The following is an 18,288-nucleotide window of genomic DNA, read 5'->3' on the forward strand; positions in this document are numbered from 1 at the left end:
TTAATGAATAGTGTGGAGCACAGATTTGGGTGGCCAATCTAAGATCAAGAAGGAGATTTTCCATGGCCAAAGATGAAAAGAGCAACCGGATTAATAGGGAGGCCTAGAAGTCATACCCTCCCCCATCCTGCTTTGAGACTAAAAGGAAATGCAGACACTATTTAATTCTTGATTAGTTTTCTGTCAATTATTTTCTCCCAGTACTGTTTCCTAGAGTTCTATAGCCAAAATATCTCAACGGTGTAGAAGTTGAAGCAAAGGATTTCACTTGGTGTCTCATGATCTTCCTAGTTTCTGGGTATCTGAATACATTTATGAGTACTAATGATGCAAGTTCTCAGGAAAAAAAAAGCAGGGGGATGGAGGAGAACAACCTTGGGTCAAGGTAAAGGAAAACTTGGAGTTCAGAAAAACCTAAAGAAGTACGAGTTTTTAACTCTGAGGTTTATCTAATCTGCTTTTAATATGCCCAATTAATCACAAAACAATAGATGTTATACTAGACTGTCTGTTTCCAAAGCCCAATGCCTGCTTTCACCACTGCTGTTTACATTGTACTGGGAGTTCTAGTGAGAACTATTAGACAACAAAAAGAAGTAAAGGGCATCAAATTGGAAAGGAGGAGGTAACACTATCTCTATTTGCAGATTGCATGATCATATGTATAAAGCATCCCAAAGAAACCACAGGAAAGCAACTAGAGCTAATAAATGAATTTAGCAAAGTTATAGACTATAAGACCAATGCAAAAAAAGAAATTCATTTGTGTTTTTTTACACTAGCAATGAACAATCCGAAAAGGAAATTGAGAAAGCAGTTCCATCTACAATAGCAGCTAAACAAATTAAATACTTAGGAATACATCTGACTAAGGAGGTAAAAGATTTGTATGCTGATAACTAAAAATCATTGCTGAAAGAAATTTATGAACATCTGAAAAATGGAAAGGTATCCTATGGTCATTAATAGGAAAACTTAGCATTAAGATGTTAATACTACCCAAAGTGAGCTACAGATTAAACACACTCTCTATCAAAATTCTAACAGCCTGTTTTACCAAAATGGAAAAGCCAACCCTCAAACTCATATGGAATTACAGGCGACCCCAAATAGCTAAAACAATCTCTAAAAAGTAGAATAAAACTGGAGGACTCATGTTTTCCAACTTCAAAACTTCCAACAAAGCTACAGTAACTACAACTGTGATACCTACGTAAGGACAGACATAGAGACCAAAGGACTAGAGTAGAAAGCCCAGAAATAAATTCTCACATATGTAATCAATTGATTTTCAACAAGGGTGCCAACACCATTAAATAGAGAAAGGACAGTATTTTCAACAAATGCTGTGGGGAAAACTGGATATCCGTGTGCAGAAGAATAAAGTTGGACTTCACCTTATGCCATGTACAAAAATTACCTCAAAATGGATCAAATACTTAAACTTGAGTTAAAATTATAAAACTCATAGAAGAAAACATTAGGGAAAATCTTCATGACATTGGATTTGGCAATGATGTCATAAATATGACACCAAAAGTACATGCAACAAAAAAATGGACTTCATCAAAATTAATAACTTTTGTGCATCAAAGAACGTTATAAAGAAGGCAAAAGACAACCTACAGAATGGGCGAAAATGTTCATAAATCATATATCTGAGTAGGGATTAACAACCAAGATAATTCCTACAACTCAACAACAACTACAACAAATCACAAACACCCTAATTCAAAAATAAGTAAAGGATTTGAATAGCTATTTTTCCCAAGAAGATACACAAATGGCTAATAAACACATAAAAAGATGCTCAATATCATTCATCACTGGGGAATTGCAAATTAAAATTATGAGATATTATCTCACCCATTAGGAGACTATTTTAAAAAATAGAAAATGGTAGCTCTGTTTAAGTTCTTTGAGAAATCTCCAAACTGTTTTCCACAATGGCTGAACTAATTTACATTCCCACCAACCAGAGTATAAGTTTTCTCTATGTTCTTTGCAGTCTTGCCAGCATCTGTTGTTTTTTTTTTTTTTTTTTTTTTGACTTTTTAATAATACCTATTCTGACTGGTATGAGATGGTATCTCACTGTGGTTTTGATTTGCATTTCTCTGACAGTGATGAGCATTTTCTCATACATTTGTTGGCCTCTTATGTGTCTTTTTTTGAAAAGTGTCTGTTCATGTACTTTGCCCATTTTTTAACAATTTTGGGGTTTTGCCTGTTGATTTAAGTTCCTTATAGATTCTGAATATTAGACCTTTGTCAGAAATATAGTTTGCAAATATTTTTCTCCCATTCTGTAGGTTGTCTGTTTACTCTGTTGATAGTTTTTTTGCTGTGCAGAAGCTCTTTAGTTTAATTAGGTCTCACTTGTCAATTTTTGTTTTTGTTGCAATTGCTTTTGAGGACTTAGCTAAAAATTCTTTGTCAAGGCCAATGTGAAGAAAAATATTTCCTAGGTTTTCTTCTAAGCTTTTTGTAGTTTGAGGTCTTACATTTAAATCTTTAATCTATCTTGAGTTCATTTTTGTGTATGGTGAAAGAGAGGGGTCCAGTTTCATTCTTCTGCATATGGTTAGCCAGTTATCCCAGCCGCATTTATTAAAAAGAGATTCATTTCCCCAATGTTTGTTTTTATCTGCTTTGTCAAAGATCAGATGGTTGTAAGTGGGTGGCTTTATTTCTGAATTTTCTCTTCTGTTCCATTGGTCTATGTGTCTGTTTTTGAACTAGCACCATGTTGTTTTGATTACTGTAGCCTTGTAGTATAGTTTGAAGTTGGGTAGTGTGATGCCTCTAGCTTTGTTCTTTTCACTTAGGATTGCTTTGGCTATTTGGGCTCCTTTCTGTTTTCATATGAATTTGGGTATATACCCAAAGGAAAATAAATCATTCTACCGAAAAGACACATGCACTTGCATGTTCACCATGCTATTCACAATAGCAAAGACATGAAATCAACCTAGGTGCACGTCAGTGGTGAACTGGATAAAGAGCATGTGGTACAAATACACCATGGAATACTACACAGCCATAAAAAGAAACGAAATCATATCCTTTGCAGCAACACAGATTGCAGCTGGAGGCCACAATCCTAAATGAATTAATGCAGGAACCCAGAAAACTAAATACCACATGTTCTCACTTAGAAGTGGGAGCTAAACATTGAGCACACATGGACATAAATATGGGAAGAATAAATACTTCAGACTACTACAGAGGAAGGGAGGGAAGGGTCATGAGTTGAAAAATTACCTATTGGGTACTAGGCTCACTACCTGGGTGACAGGATCCATACCCCAAACCTCAGCATCATGCAATATACCCATGTTACAAACCGGCACATGTACCACCTATATCTAAAATAAAATTTGAATTAAAAAAAAAACAGAAAATAACAAATGCTAGTGAAGATGTAGAGAAGTTGAAACCCTTAAACATTTTCTGTGGAAACGTAAAATGATGCAACCACTGTGGAAAATAGTGGTGCCTCAAAATTTAAATCTAGAACTACCATATGACCCAGATATTCCACTCCTAACTATATATCCAAAGGAATTAAAAGCTTTAACTCAAACCGATGTCTGTTTACCAATGTTTATAGCAACATTATTCACAATAGCCAAAAGGTGGGAACAACCCAACAGTCCATTGACAGATGAATGCATAAACAAAATGTAGTATATCCATACGACGGAATATTATTCAGCCTTAAAAAGGAGTGAAATGTTACAACACAGATGAACCTTGAAAACATTAGGGTAAGTGAAATAAGCCAGACACAGGACAAATATTATATGACTCCAGTTACATGGGATACCAGAATAGGCAAATTCATAGAGACACAAAGTAGAATAGAGGTTATCAGGAACTGAGGGGAGTAGGAAGAAGGAGATTTATTGCTTAATGGAAACAGAGTCTAGGTTAGGTATGACTAAAAAGTTTTAACTGCAGTAATATACAAGGGAAGTGTCTAGTAGACTAAGAAATAAGTTCAGGTCATGTTGTGAAAGGTTTTGATGCCCTGCCAAGGAATCTAGACTTTATTCAATAGTCAAGGGAGAGCCACTACAGGCTTCCAAACAGGCTTGTAAACATTGCAGGCCACGAAGAGATTCATGTTCGGAAAGATAACCAGTGACAATATGGAGGTTAGCTGGTTCTCCTACTGATAATCCCGGTCAATGCGTGCCCTTACCATACCCTATATTGACACTTTTGGAAACGTACAACATAGTAGTCACTTTCTCAGGCTTGGGAAAAGTTAAATTTCTACTGTTGAGCTTCCAAATATGTCCATTTCCAGAAGAGCTAGTAGTAAGCCTCAACTTAGCCAGTTGGTGGTGGCTTTTGTTCTTGTCATTGCTATTACTGATCCTAGATCTTATCTTACTGTTGCTGATAATGGAGTTTTGTTTTGCAATAGTTGCTGTAATACATAGCTGGAAAGGATGTGCGGATCCCTTTGTTGTCTTAATTAAGAAAGTGCCTCAGTAAGAGGCAAGCTCCTGTCTTTGTAGTTCAGCATCTTTGATCCCCACTTAATCTTTGCTTGGACACTTCCACACTGAATAGCTTCTGGAAACCTAGCAACCCTCTATCCCTCCAGCACCCGCTACCTTCTCTCCTTATCTACTGCAATTTAAATTATTGACTCCAGCTTTCTGGTTTTGATTTTCTGTGTCTCAAATTCTCTTACTACATCTGTTCAGTTAACAATTCATATGCTCTATTCTTAATAAATGGATGCAAATGCTTTACAAAAAAGCCACTTGTGATAACTATCTCAGGCTGTGATCTCAGAAGGCAGATGCTTCTGGTTTTTTGTTTCTGTTTTTTGTTTTTTCAACCCATGTGATTTCTGCAACCTTACTTGGTATCATTTGAGATGTAAGGGAAGAGCTTCTGCTACCATAGACACCACTTCATGGTTCACTGCGCTTAATTCCAAACTTCACAGGAAAACTCTAAATTTCTGATCATTGGCCCATTAAAGTGTTAAAACTTGGTATCCACAAGACCAGAAAAACTAGACTATAATTTGGTCTCAACCCTGTGTTTTGGGCCTGAGTAAGTAAACCTGATCATAGCACAGTCTCTCACCCAGGAAACAATGGTGAATAGTCAATATCACATCTCATTTGGTTCCATAGTCAAGAGTAAAATAACAAGTCAAACAGAAAATGAACCAGGAGACGGAGCTTATAGAGTCTGGGTCCAACCACAGGAAGTAAAGAATCTTTTAAATTCCACTTAAAATATGAAATATAAAAAAATTAGCCGGGAGTGGTGGTGGGTGCCTGTAGTCCCAGCTACTCGGGAGGCTGAGGCAAGAGAATGGCGTGAACCCAGGAGGCGGAGCTTGCAGTGAGCCGAGATCGTGCCACTGCGCTCCAGCCTGGGCAACAGAGCGAGACTCCATCTTAAAAAAATATATATATATATATATATATGTATGTATAATATAAATGTTTTATATGGAGAAACATTCAGGATGGGTTGGGGTTTGTGTCTTTTTTAACAGAATTATCTGCAGGCTCTCAAAGAAAGTTCTGGAATGGCTGTTACCCTTGACTACTTCCATATTTCCCTGATTTTATCTTTTCATCTTGATTCTCTGATAGTTTTTCTTCTCATACTTTCCTCTAACCCCATATATGCAAGATCAGATCTCAAGCCTTAAATTGGGATCCCTCTTCTCTTCTTCCCTCTTAACCCAAAATCCTCCAAGATTTTTGAAGGCAGAAAGGTTGAAAATTTCAAAGCAATCTTTAGAAAAACAGAAGTTGGTTGGATACCAGTCTAAAAATTTTAATCTCATCAAACCAGATTGCCTTGTGCCATCAGAATTATAAAAAGCTACAAGAAAATTCAGCAGCTAAAAATGTTGCAGTTTAGTTAGAAGAATATTTTTAATGACTCTACACATATTAGTCAAAAAGAAAGTAGGGAGAAAAAAGGCAATTTAACACCAGCTTTCCCTCACGCTCCATGGCAAAGTCAAGCTGTATATCCGAGGAGCGGCAGTAGCTCCAATTAATATTAAATGAAAAATCTGTGGCAACCTAACATCGAAGTCACAAATTTAAAGCCCCAGAAAGTCACCACTGGCTACCATCTGGTCATCAATCCTAAACAACCTCTGTTTCTCTGTAATGTGTCAGGGAATTTAAATTTTCTTATAGTAACATTTAAAATTTGAGTTAAGATTTGAGTAGATTGTACAGAAAGACTGCTCTTTCTCGGTGCTCGATGAAAGGGAATTGTGTCTGTTTCATCTGGAGCCTGGTCTTTCTTGAAAAGGCAGGAGTGGTGAACCCTGCACGTCAGCCTAGAGTAAGAGCAAGAGGGGCTCGTAGAGCATGGAGTTGGACTCCTTTATTTTACAGATGGAGAGACTGAGGTTAGGAGAGTTTAGTGACTTGTCCGAGGCCACCCTTCTAGTTTAGGGCATTTCTGAACAAGAATCCTTAACGTTCTCTTTGGTGTTGAGATGTTTTGGGGCAGGACTCTGGACTTACCTGTTCAGTTGTATGTAGTGTATTCACCATTGTATCACTTGATTTATCCAGGCCAGAGTGGAGACTCAGCAAATGAATAAATAAATGAAAAATGGGAATGAGATCCCACCATATCTAAATACCAGATTGCCAAAAAGTAAGAGCTGAATTGCCTGAGTTTTCAAAGGTTCACTGAGAAATGGGGAAGAGCTTGGCATGGCCTTTGAGTCTAATTGTGGTGTCTCTTCTTCACACCAAATATCTAGGCAGACCCTAGGAATTTCATTACAGTGTATCTGCACACATATTATGCAAAGGAACCACTTGGACTTTCACTGTGAAACAAACAAAATCCAACATACCTCAGCTGATCTGTCAATATCATTTTTTATGTATTCTGGGGCCCATTCTAACAACCCAGAGAAATCTCTCACAAACAAATTGGGTTTTTATAAGATTACATTGATGATGGGAACAGAAAAACAGGATTAAAAAAAAAAAATGGCCAGGCGCAGTGGCTCACGCCTGTAATCCTAGCACTTTGGGAGGCCGAGGTGGGCGGATCACAAGGTCAAGAGATGGAGACAATCCTGGCCAACATGGTGAAACCCTGTCTCTACTAAAAATACAAACATTAGCTAGGCGTGGTGGCGCATGCCTGTAATCCCAGCTACTCGGGAGGCTGAGGCAGGAGAATCACTTGAACCAGGGAGTCAGAGGTTGCAGTGAGCTGAGACGGTACCACTGCACTCCACCACTGCACTCCAGCCTGGCGACAGAGCGAGACAGCAAACAAACAGAAAAAACCTTCCTGGCCTGATGCTGTGGTGCATACCTGTAACCCCAGCACTCTGGGAGGCCAAGGCAGGCGGATCACTTGAGGCCAGGAGTTCAAGACCAGCCTGGGCAACATGGCAAAACCCCATTTCTACAAAAAATGCAAAAATTAGCTGGGTGTGGTGGTGGGTGCCTGTAATCCCAGCTACTTGGGAGGCTAAGGTGGGAGAATCACTTGAAACCAGGAGGCGGAGGTTGCAGTGGGCCAAGATCATGCCACTGCACTCTAGCCTGGGTGACAGAGTGAGATTCTGTCTCAAAAAAACAAAAAGCAAACAAACAAAAAACAAGCCCTCTCCCCTCCATCTCCCTAAAACAATAAAGAGATTTTGTTCATTGGAAGAAAAACAAAACAAACACTTCTTGGCAGCCAAAGGAACTCAGAGGAACACAAAACTTTACTCGGCACAGGAAGGTGACATACCATCAGATTCTCAATTACTTAGTCAACCTTGGTTTACAACAATTGACATTAAGATAGCACTCAGAAATAACAATAACGAAAACAAAGTCAAACACTTGCCACCTCCTCTTATGGAAAGACAGCAAGGGGTGGGCGGTGGGCACCAGTCAGTACCTTCCAAGGGAACATTTCTTTTACCTGGAAAAGGAATTCTAATACATGAAATTTGCTCAAAAAATTATCAGATGGGGAAAAGTAAAGCCTGCATGTGAATTTTCTCTAATGCCTACAGCAAAAAAGCAATGTCCCAGACTGGTAATATTTTTCTAAGAAATTATATTTAGCCCTTTCTCTTTCCTTTTTGACCTTCAGGAGAGGGAAAACAATTAATTTCAGAACCCACTTAATACTGGTCAGAACTTCCTCTGTTTTCAGACAGTGACAGGTACCAGGTCCTCCCTTCTGCAGACAATCTTTCCTGTCTCTCAATGTTTTGTAATCAGATGTGGTAGTTCCAAATTCTCTTTATTCCAAACAGAGCCAGGAAGTAATTTCTCAGACAGTTTAACTTTGATAGCAGGTAATTTTAATCTATCGCAAACATCAGCCTGACATGGACTTGTTATCTTCATTATTTTAATTACTCTTTTGGGCCACTTTTTTCCCTCATTCCTTCCAGGAAGGAATGAATAGAAATTGGCAGCTTTAATCTTATCATGCCACGGACCAGTTTTTTTTTTTTTGTTTTTGTTTTTTGTTTTTTTTTTTTTGCTTACTAATGGCATCATTTAGCCATGTATCTTAAGTAATGAAATTTGTTTGTGAAACTCTTTATCTTAACAAAAAAAGGGAAAAAGTTACCTTTTCTGATGGGAAGTCACCCACCTCTGTCACACTGCTATCTGTGCTGTTCTGAACAGCTGACAGTTTCTGTTAATTTACTTTCACTCCCCAGTTCAACATTCCCATATGGAAAGCTGGAGTGATTTTTGAATAACAGCAAGTAATATCTGATGTGGCAGCAACTGGCAGCTCTGACATTGAGCTTGACTGTGGCCATTACCCAGGATTCCCCACTTCTCCTTGAGAAGCAATTACAATTTCACAGGCTGGAATTAAAATTCCCTGTGGTATGCAATAGAGCAACTGACACTGTCAAAGTGATTTCAAGCTGCTAATCTCTTGCTGGAGTATGAGTGAAAATAGAGTTCCTCTTCATGGAAACCAAGGCCTGACAACTTTAAAACTCAGAATCTTTGATATATTTTAATTCGCTCCAAGGTCAGCCAGCAGTGACCCAACAAAATTTGTTATAGCACTAGATGGTGGAATATAGGGACATTTTCACGAAAGTAGGGTTGGGAGGAGGCAGAAGAAGCATTTGGACTGAGAATGAACGTAACAAAAAGTGGGCCCAGCTCTTGTATGAACCATATGACGAGAGAAGGAAATACACAACAACTTCTGAGATCTAATCTGGGGAAGGACACAGAAGATAAATGCCTTCGGGCCAGGTTCTCCAACTTGTTTCTGGAGATCCTCTTCTCACAGATCAGAGGGTGCAGCCCCCACTGTGCCGGGAAGAGCACCGAGGCAGTGTGCTGTATCAGAAGGCTCAGAGCTTTGGGCATGACACCTGGGTTCACACCCTTCTCCACCCACTCACTGTGTGATCTCTTATGATGAAATAGAAAGTCATCGAAACTCAGCTTCCTCATCGGTAGAATGGGCTCAAATATACCCACTTTGCAGAGCTGTGATGGATCAGGTATGAAAAGTGCTCTTCCCCAGCGGCCCATACATCACAGATGCTGATTAAATATTAGCTGTTATTAACAAACAGAAAGTCCTTGTCTAATCATGAGGTTCCCCAAACCTCATAACTTTTGTCATAGCCAATGACTGTCGACAGAATTATTTACTCAATGGTTTGTTTTCAATGACTCACTTTGGAAACTTTATTTTAAAGGAACACTTTATATCATGAATGGGAAACCTATATCTCTTGCCATACATAATTACCATTTAAAACAATGCAAAATAAGAAACATTAATAAACTCTACTTAGCACTGCTTGAAGAAGGCTATGGTATTCAGTTAACAAACAAACAACAAAAAGGAAGAAACAGAACTGGTAGAGAGATCGGAACCAAACTAAGCTGAGGTCTCAATCCTTATCGGCCTCTACCAATCGCCACCTGTGCCTACCTTTGGGGGCCTGGTCCATTTTTATTAGCCTACTTGTTTCATTTCCTGTAGCCTCATTTTCTTCTTACATTTGAAAATAGTGAAGGATGTATACCTAGCAGAGAAGCAAGTCAACCCCTCTGAGTTTTTCTATCACTTGACTTCCTGGATGCTGAGTTGAGTTTACAAGCATAAACACATGGGTAACACTGATTTTCTTTCTTCCTCATGAACAAAGAGGCAGCCCCTATGAATGAGTGTTGGCAGGAATCCAGCAATACCCCTCACTCCTGAATTTCATGATGGTCTAGGGGCACTGATGGAGCAGAGCCAGTTGCTGTTCTGCCCAGCCCCTGACCTCTTTCGTTCCTTCTGAGTGCCCAGCCCTGCGATGCAGGCATGAGCTCAGGAGCCTCTGATTAATTTTCATGTTGTTCCATGATGCCCTGGGTTATGTTTGCTTTGACCAGTTTTTCAGAGGAAAATTATGAAGCACGTCTTTTTTCTACAGCTACCCAACCACATTGTGTGACTTTATCCTTTTCTTTTTCAATTTTATATTTTTCTTTTGTTAAGAGTTTTTCTAAAGTCTTCAAGCTAAGCCCGTGTCCATTCTTGGAATGATAGGTGTTTCAACTACATTTTAAAAACTGTACTCAATGGAAAGATCATCTATAGGTAAAAGTCCAGGGCCAGCCTTAGAGCTGGTACATCAATAGTCCTGGAATGAATGAGTTTTTAGAAGATGAGAAATCTTCATTTCTCCTGCAGCCTTTTTTTTTTTTTTTTTTTTTTTTTGAGACAGGGTTTCACTCTGTCGCCCAGGCTGGAGTGCAATAGTGCTATCTTGGCTCACTGCAACCTCCGCCTCCCGGGTTCAAGCAATTCTCCTGCTTCCACCTCCTGAGTAGCTGGGATTACAGGTGCGTGCCACCACGCCCAGCTAATTTTTGTATTTTTAGTAGAGACGGGGTTTCACCATGTTGGTCAGGCTTGTCTCGAACTCCTGACCTCGTCATGATCCGCCTGCCTCGGCCTCCCAAAGTGCTGGGATTAGAGGCGTGAGCCACCACACCCGGCCCTAGTTCCAAAACTTTTTTATTACCTGAGACAGGAATTCAGTACACATTAAATAATAACTTTATTCTCCCAATCCCAGCCTCTGGTAACCCAACCTTCTGTATCTATGAATTTGCTCATGCTAGATACCCCATATAAGTGGATTCTTACAACATACATCCTTTTGTGTCTGGCTTATTTCATTTAGTATAATGTTTTCAAGGTTCATCCATGTTGTAGCACATGTCAGAACTTTATAATTTTTATGACTGAATAATAGTCTATTGTATGTACATACCACCTTTTGTTTATCCATTTACCTGCTGATGGACATTTGGGCTGTTTCTACCTTTTGGCTATTGGGAATACTGTTGATAAGAAGAAGATGTATGTTGTCTGTGTTTGTTTGAGTAGCTGCTTTCAGTTCTTTAGGATGTATAACTAGGAGTGGAATTCCTGGGGCATGTGACAATTTTATGTTTAACTTTCTGAGGAAACACCAAACCGTTTTCCTAGAAGTTCACCTTTGACAACTCATTCTGTTGGACTATGCATGTCCATTTCCTTAGATCCTTTTAAAAATCAGTTATAAAAATTTTCAAACGTATCCAGAAGTTGAGACTACCACAAGCCCCATGCACCCACCACTCATCTTCAGCAGCCATCAGCTTTCTGCCATACCTGTTTCATCTGTATCCCTCATCCACTGCCCCTTTTTAATTTTAGCTGAAGAATTTCAAAGCAAATACCAGATATCCTGTAATTTCTCCCCATAAAACTTAAATATACAACTAAAATGGGGAGCAGCATCTTCTTACATAATCACCTTAATAAAATTAAAACTAATTAACTTTTTTTTCTTTTTGAGACGGAGTCTTGCTCTTGTTGCCCAGGCTGGAGTGCAGTGGTGCAACCTTGGCTCACCACAACCTCCGTCTCCTGGGTTCAAGTGATTCTCCTGCCTCAGCCTCCAGAGTAGCTGGGATTACAGGCACCCACCATCATGCCCCAGCTAATTTTTTGTATTTTTAGTAGAGACGGGGTTTCACCATGTTGGCCAGAATGGTCTCGAACTCCTGACCTCAGGTGATCTACCCACCTCGGCCTCCCAAAGTGCTAAGATTACAGGCATGAGCCACTGTCCCTGGCCCTAATTAACTTCTTAATATTAGTCAATGCATACTCTATATTTACATTTCCCTACTAGTCTTAAAATAAAAATACTGTCTTGCCTTTGATTTGTTTGAATCAGGATCCAAACCAGGTCCATTGTATTTGATTAATTTATCTCTGGAGTGTCGTTTAAGTTGGTTTTAATCTCTTTCTTCTTTATCTATGCTACTGACTTATGAAAGAAACCAGGTCAGGGGTCTTACAGAAAGTCTCCCGTTCTGTAACTGGCTAATGTCTTTCTTGTGGTATTGTTTATATACTCTCTTAAAGTAAACATTTTGTTTCTGCAATAGTAATATAGTCAGTTCCTGTGGCTGCCACTCTCAAGCTTTAATCCCAACCATAATTATCACCACAGATACTTTTTTAAAAAATCAGATTCCTGGCCCTTGTGCCCCTCAATCTCCAGGCTCCCCTCCCCCTCCAGGTTCCCCTCCCCACCCCAGAGAGTTTGATTGGGAAGTTTTACATTGTAGCCCAGACATCTGCATCTTTAGCACGCTTTTCAAGCCATTTGAATGCAGGTGGTCCCTAATTACAAGGTAGAAGGACCAAATCTTCTAGCGATGGAGTTTTATCAGATCACCTTTGCTTTTTATGACTAAAAAAACAGCTCTGTTCTGCTGATGGAATCCCAAAGGTGTCACAGGGGCCTAGTAGAGAAGACAAAAACAGGTTTTGCCCTCTTCACAATTTGGCCAACTTTGGCCACCTCGGCCAGGGACCATCCTTATGACAGATTAAGCAATCAGGGGCCCACCAACTCTGGGATGAAGACCCCCTTTGGGAGGAAGTCACTGTGTGCAGCCCACTCTTAAGAAGTAAGGAGTCATGTCCCACCTGCCTGAGAGTGGATATACAAGCGGACTTCAAAAAGTTCCTGGAAAAATGGAATTAAGATACAAATTAAAAATATACACTTGATATAACCTCCATCAGGTTCAACACACTTTTGTAAGCAGCAATACCAGCCATTTAGTTCACTTACTCAATGCAGTCATTTTTACATGATTAACTGAAGAGAAATGGGTGCCCTTTAAAGATGTTTTAAAGATTAGGAAACAAAAAGAAGTCAGAAGGAGCCACATCAGGACTATAAAGTGACTAATGATGTCCTTTTTTTTTTTTTTTTTTTTTTTTTTTTGAGATGGAGTCTCGCTCTGTCACCCAGGCTGAAGTGCAGCGGCGCAATCTCGGCTCACTGCAAGCTCCGCCTCCCGGGTTTCACGCCATTCTCCTGCCTCAGCCTCCCAAGTAGCTGGGACTACAGGCGCCTGCTGCCACATCCGGCTAATTTTTTGTATTTTTAGTAGAGACGGGGTTTCACCGTGTTAGCCAGGATGGTCTCAATCTCCTGACCTCGTGTTCCACCTGCCTCGGCCTCCCAAAGTGCTGGGATTACAGGCGTGAGCTACCGCGCCCGGCCAACTAATAATTTCCTAATGATTTCCCATAGAAGCTCTTGCAGAATTGCCTTTGTTAATGAGAGGCACCAGCAGGAGCACTGTCAAGGTGAGGAAGGGCTCCCCGGTGAAGCTTTCCTGGGCGTCTTTCTGCTAAAGCTTGGGCTAACTTTCTCAAAACACTCTCATAATAAGCGATATTATCTTTCGTTGGCCCTCCAGAAATTCAACAAGCAAAATGCCTTGAACATCCAAAACACTGTTGCCATGACCTTTGCTCTTCAGTGGTCTGGCTTTGCTGTGACTGGACCACTTCCACCTCTTGGTAGCCATTGCTTTGATTGTGCTTTGTCTTCAGGATCATACTGGGAAAGCCATGTTCATCTCTTGTCAGAATTCTTTAAAGGAATGCTTCAGGATCTTGACCCTACCCACTTAAAATTTCCATTGAAAGCTTTGCTCTTGCCTGAAGCTGATCTGGGTGCAACAGTTTTGGCACCAATCAAGTGGCAAGTTTGCTCAGCTTTAATTTTGCAGTCAGAACTGTATAAGCTGTACCAGTTGAGATTATATATGGTGCTGGCTATTGTTTGTGCTGTTAACTGTCAGTCCTCTTCAATTAGGGTATGAACAAGGTGAACTTTTTCTTCACAAATTGATGTGGATGGTCTGCTGCTGTTGGCGTCATCTTCAACATAGTCTCATTCCTTCTTGAGTTATTCATTTGTCAGTTGCTAATTTTGGGGATGCACTGTCCCCATAAACTTTTCATAAAACATCAATAATTTCACCATTCTGCCACCCAAGCTTCACTATAAATCTGATGTTTGTTCTTGTTTAAATTTTAGCAGAATTTATGTTCTGATCAGGGCTATTTTCAAACTAATATCTTATCCTTAGTGCCTCAAAGTAGATTCTGTTCAGACATGTTATAACAAGTTATATGAGTTTATTTTGGTGCAAAAAATTTTTGAAATCCATGCATAGTTTTTTCATAATATTCATTTTCCATGGATTTTTGAAACCCCTTGTATATATGAATTATTTGAAATTCTTTGGCATAGGAGATTAGTCTTTTCTCCCTATGTCATTTATTTATTTAATCATTTATTTATATCAGTATGGACTCATGGATACTTATTTTATACTTTGCGTTATAATCTAATACTACTTCATTTTGCTGCTCAAATTATTCCAGCTTTGGCCATTGGGAGATCTTTCAGGTGATTATGTTTCTTTAATATATACCATCAATGTGGTAATGTTTTGGTTTTGATCCCTTTAATTTCTGGCACAAGATACTCCAGGCACATCCTGTATATTTCCTGTCCTCATCCTAGGATCAGCCATTTCTCCAAGGAACCCTGGTTATTTTTATTAGACAATGCTATTAGAAACCAAGATCTGGGTGCCAAGTATGCTTGTTGCTATGAAGGTGTCTTTGTTTTTAGACCCTCTCAGCTGACAGAGCAAGGAAATGTATGTGTGTACACTAAATTGTATATATACACATTTCTATAAACATATCTATATGTAACCATCTGTATCTGTATTAAGCTAAACATGAGTTTATATTAATGTCTCCAACTCTAAGCTATTACCATGTGTATCCTTCTAGCCACCTTCTCTGCAAATCCCCACTCTAACGCTGAGAAACCTGACTCCCACCATCTGCTAGCCATTTACTTAACTGTTCAGTTCCGTATGTATGTATAGTAGTATCAGAATTGTTAACCTGTAACCCTGTGGAAAGCAACTTTATTGATTAGAGTACAGTTCTTTTGTACAGTTCCTTTTGCCTTTAGTCTTACAGACTCTGCTCATTTCCAAAGTTAGGTTAGCACCTTATTCTGCCATGCCCTTCAGTGAAGTTGTTTTATACATTTGGATTCTTTTGCCACATTTTGCATTCCATCATGACCTCCAAAATGATTTTTAAACTTTGCATACATTAAGGTTTATTCTTCGTGTCGTGTGTTTTTATGGGTTTTAACAGATGTTCAATGTCTTATAGTCACCATTACAGTATCATACAGAATAGTTTCACTGCCCTAAACAACAACAACAAAACAAACAAACAAACAAACAAACAAACAAAACCTATTCTTCATCTATTCAGCTCTCTTGCCCATTTCCTGGATCCTCGATTCCTGGGATCCATGGATCTATTTCTCATCTCTCCAGTTTTGTCTTTTCTAGAATGTCATGTAGTTGGAATCATGTAATCTGCAGCCTTTTAGGACTGGCTTCTTGCACTTAGCAATGTGCATTTAAGATTCATCCACATCTTGTGGTAGCTTGATAGCTCATTTTTTTATCATTGAATAATATTCCATTGTATGGATGTACCACAGTTTGTTCACTCAGTTGGCTATTAAAGAACATTTTGGTTGCTTCCAGATTTTGGTGTATATGTATAATACTGCTATAAACATTTGTGTACAGATTTTGCATGGATTTAAATTTCCAACTCATTTGGGTAAGTACCAAGTAACAGTAAGTGTGACTGCGGGATCATACAGTAAGAGTCTGTTTAGTTCTGTAAGAAACTGCCAACTGTCTTCTAAAGGGGCTGTGCCATTTTGTATTCCCACAAACAATGAAAGAGTTACTATTTTACAGCCTCCCCAGCAGTTGATATTATTAATTTTTTGGATTTTATCCCTTCTTATAGTGGTACATTGGTATCTCATTATTGTTTTAATACATTCTCTTTTAAAGGGAAACAACACAGAATGGTCTTCTATTTCACAGAGCACACAATAGTGTATGAGCTCTGGAAACTGAATCAATATGAATGAGACTGGCTGGGCGTGGTGACTCACACCTGTAACCTCAGCACTTTGGGAGGCTGAGGCGGGTGGATCACCTGAGGTCAGGAGTTCAAGACCAGCCTGGCCACCATAGTGACACCTTGTCTCCACTAAAAATACAAAAATTAGCCAGGTGTGGTGGTGCACACCTGTAATCCCAGCTACTCAGGAGGCTGAGGCAGGAGAATCACTTGAACCTGGGAGGTGAAGGTTGCAGTAAGCCAGGGTTGCACCACTGCACTCCAGCCTGGGTGACAGAGAGAAACTCTGTCTCACAAAACAAACAAACAAAAAAATATGAATGTGACTCTCCCACCACCACCACATGGTCCTACCTTCCTCACATCTCACACCCTCAAGTGGCACAAAGAGAAGGGGGCTCTTATCGCTAAGGAAAACTTACTGAAATGGTTTGGGATGTGGCACACATTTAATATAAAAATGTCTGAAGACGTTTTATTCACAATAATCAGAGTAAACAGTGGTAGAAAATAGTCATATCTCACAGTTCACACCAGACTCACAAAAGCCCCCCAGTGGCTCCTTCAGCCTGTCTAGACAGCAGTTTCCATTGCAAGTGTCTTATGCTGTGACAAAAAACGAATCATGAGGATAGCTATTGGAAAACACTGAACCACTCTACAGACAGCCGGTGTTCCCTCAGCCCTACACAGTTTTCTCTAGAGTGTGCACACTTTGAGAAAGTATAGTACAAACTGTTCTATCACCTGCACACTGAGTGAAAACTGCAAAAATCAAAAAAGAAGGAAACGGGACACAAAATCTAAAAGCAATAAACACTATCTATCAAAATCCACATATTCAAACAAAGAAGTTTGTAGTTCCTTTAGCAAGCCACCAGTTACTTAGCTAACAACACTGAGTCACTCTCCTTCCCTTTAAGTCATGTAGCAACTGAGGACCAGAAAATAACTCTGGAAACTTCTACACAATGCCTGCACTTCTGCTCCCAACTGATGGGTCAGTTGTTTGTACCCTCAAATGACATTTTACTTATAACTATGCAATTTATTTAAATCATATCATGGAAGTGAAATGTGAGTTTAGAAAGAAGTAGATTTGTGGTCATGGTTTCAACGAAAACGAAATAGAATTCTTTGTAGAAACACAATAAAGGTGAGTTGCTAACAAAAATGGTGAGTAAGATAACTACAAAAGAGAAAAATGCTGTGCAAGTGTAGAATAATCTTGCACCCAGATTTCTTCACAAGTGACCAAATTCTCATTTCTCCTTAGAGAAACAGAAACTGGGAAGTTGTATTATTAGTCCATTCTCACACTGCTGATAAAGACATACCCAAGACTGGGTAATTTATAAAGGAAAAGAGGTTTAATGAACTCACAGTTCCACATGGCTGAGGAAGCCTCACAATCATGGTGGAAGGCAAAGGAGAAGCAAAGGTACGTCTTACATGGCAGCAGCAAGAGAGCATGTGCAGGGGAACTGCCCTTTATAAAACCATTAGATGTCATGAGACTTATTCGCTATCATGAGAATAGCAGGGAAAAACTGACCCCCATGATTCAACTACCTCCCACCAGTACCTCCCACAATACATGGGGATTATGGGAGCTACAATTCAAGATGAGATTTGGGTGGGGACATAGCCAAACCATATCAATAGTGAAGATATTGTTTATGGATATGCTTGATACAAAAAAATACAACCTGGCCAATTCCAGTCAGTACCCCCATACTCAAAGAAAATTCTCAAGTGTGACAGGAAAAGATTGCCAAAAGAATAGACATTTATATATTTTAAAGTCATTTTTTCTTTCTCAATTTTAACCATATAATTATTTCAGTTATCCAACCAACTTGACCAAGTATTAGAAAGATATTGCTAATGTAATGCTACCTTAGATAAACCAAAAAATAAACA

This window comes from Pongo pygmaeus, chromosome 5 (genome assembly GCF_028885625.2).
Source record: "Pongo pygmaeus isolate AG05252 chromosome 5, NHGRI_mPonPyg2-v2.0_pri, whole genome shotgun sequence".
Taxonomy (NCBI): Eukaryota; Metazoa; Chordata; class Mammalia; order Primates; family Hominidae; genus Pongo; species Pongo pygmaeus.